General features: G+C 57.8%; 1 non-coding gene across 1 annotated transcript in view; it reads right to left on the reverse strand.

Moving 5' to 3' along the window:
- LOC124772044 overlaps window positions 1–1,027 on the reverse strand; it is a 1,909-nt gene extending 882 nt beyond the window's left edge. The window contains exon 1 of the ribosomal RNA XR_007013725.1: window positions 1–1,027. This exon is cut by the window's left edge and continues 882 nt beyond it. This is a non-coding gene — a ribosomal RNA (small subunit ribosomal RNA).
- Between the last annotated feature and the right edge of the window lie 1,473 nt (window positions 1,028–2,500).

The following is a 2,500-nucleotide window of genomic DNA, read 5'->3' on the forward strand; positions in this document are numbered from 1 at the left end:
TCGTCTTGCGACGATCCAAGAATTTCACCTCTAACGTCGCAATACGAATGCCCCCGCCTGTCCCTATTAATCATTACCTCGGGTTCCGAAAACCAACAAAATAGAACCGAGGTCCTATTCCATTATTCCATGCACACAGTATTCAGGCGGGCTTGCCTGCTTTAAGCACTCTAATTTGTTCAAAGTAAACGTGCCGGCCCACCGAGACACTCAATAAAGAGCACCCTGGTAGGATTTCAACGGGGTCCGCCTCGGGACGCACGAGCACGCACGAGGCGGTCGCACGCCTTCAGCTCGCCCCACCGGCAGGACGTCCCACGATACATGCCAGTTAAACACCGACGGGCGGTGAACCAACAGCGTGGGACACAAATCCAACTACGAGCTTTTTAACCGCAACAACTTTAATATACGCTATTGGAGCTGGAATTACCGCGGCTGCTGGCACCAGACTTGCCCTCCAATAGATACTCGTTAAAGGATTTAAAGTGTACTCATTCCGATTACGGGGCCTCGGATGAGTCCCGTATCGTTATTTTTCGTCACTACCTCCCCGTGCCGGGAGTGGGTAATTTGCGCGCCTGCTGCCTTCCTTGGATGTGGTAGCCGTTTCTCAGGCTCCCTCTCCGGAATCGAACCCTGATTCCCCGTTACCCGTTACAACCATGGTAGGCGCAGAACCTACCATCGACAGTTGATAAGGCAGACATTTGAAAGATGCGTCGCCGGTACGAGGACCGTGCGATCAGCCCAAAGTTATTCAGAGTCACCAAGGCAAACGGACCGGACGAGCCGACCGATTGGTTTTGATCTAATAAAAGCGTCCCTTCCATCTCTGGTCGGGACTCTGTTTGCATGTATTAGCTCTAGAATTACCACAGTTATCCAAGTAACGTGGGTACGATCTAAGGAACCATAACTGATTTAATGAGCCATTCGCGGTTTCACCTTAATGCGGCTTGTACTGAGACATGCATGGCTTAATCTTTGAGACAAGCATATGACTACTGGCAGGATCAACCAGGGAGCTGCGTCAACTAGAGCTGAGCAGCCGGCCGCCCGGGAGTGTGTCCCGGGGGCCCGCGCGAACACGCAAGCGTCCGCTCAATCATTCTGCAAACAGGAGGAGGCTGAGCTCCCCTGCACAATACACCTCGAAACCCTCTCAGGTCCCGGCGGCGCGCAGCGCCGTCCCAAGTACTTGGTCGGGTTCGAGAGAGGCGCAATCGCCCGGAGTTAGGCGAGTAGACGCTTTCGGTGCGACCACCCGTGCTCCCAACTGAGCTTGCCGCTGCCGACAGAGGCCCGGGAGCGTGCTGTCGTGGCATTGCCGGCGGGAGACAACACGCGCCACCTACGGTGACCGGCAGCTCCAACGCCAGCGCCACAGAAGGACAAAAGCCCCACTTGGGTGCCGAAGCGAACTCTCCCAGCACAGCGCACGCGCCAACACATCCGCACAGCTGCGATACAAACCACCAGCGAGAACCGCTGGGGCGACCGAGCAGCAGACGGCGTCGCGGCGCCGAGCGCCGGGCGGCGGCGCATCCTCAACGCACACAGTCCTCAATCGGACCAGCACACTGAAGATGTCCACCGCGCTTCGCACCGGGCCCGCGAGGACCTACTTTGGCCGCACGGCGCCGCGCGCAGGGTGCGCCGGCGCGCAGCTGCGACGCCTGCCGCGTCCGTCGGCCGGCGCGCCTGCCACTGGCCGCCCCCACCAGCCGGCTGTAGCGCGTGCGCCCACGCACCGCGCGGCCAGCACGCCGGGAGGCGCCCCCTCACCGGCCGGGGACGGTCCCACCCAGCCACCGCCGCGTATCGCTTCACACCCAGATGCCGTTCAGTTTCGTCGGCATGGTGGGTATCGCTGGAACAACCGGTTAGTACCTCAACCTATCGTCGCCATCACCGATTCACCCCTAGCGAGAACAACCGCACCACAACAGGTTACCATTTGTTCATTTGCGTAACTTCACCAGAAAACGCAGGCGTCCATCGCCATTTGCAACTTCAACGATTATTGCATGCCTGTGTCAGGTGTCACGCCACACTACGTCTGCCCACATACACGCAACAAAATGTGCACGCCTAGACAATACGTGGAAGGTGGCCCCCGTACGTATGCGATGTCCATTGCTCGAACGACTGTCAACCGGCCTCTGTAGCATGTCGCAGATATGGAACGCGGTGCACCATGCCATCACGGTGTGTGAGGAGAGACGACTAGGTCCGAATACATCAACAGACAGCTCATGCTGATCGCCATCCACGGCGTCCGTTCCTCCCACACGTCTCTATGGCGTACCACACTGCAATCCAGCTCTCATAGGGAGACGACACGTAGCTGCGTGCACAATATTTGCACTGTATGGTCCGCCGTTTTTGGGCGCAGTCGTTGTGCGGTCACACATGTGCCACGATGTATCATTCAGTACATAAGGACGAATGTGCAGTACAGATTGTGGTTCACGCGTACGACATCAGCGGACAGTTG

Source organism: Schistocerca piceifrons, unplaced genomic scaffold, assembly GCF_021461385.2.
Source record: "Schistocerca piceifrons isolate TAMUIC-IGC-003096 unplaced genomic scaffold, iqSchPice1.1 HiC_scaffold_936, whole genome shotgun sequence".
NCBI lineage: Eukaryota > Metazoa > Arthropoda > Insecta > Orthoptera > Acrididae > Schistocerca > Schistocerca piceifrons.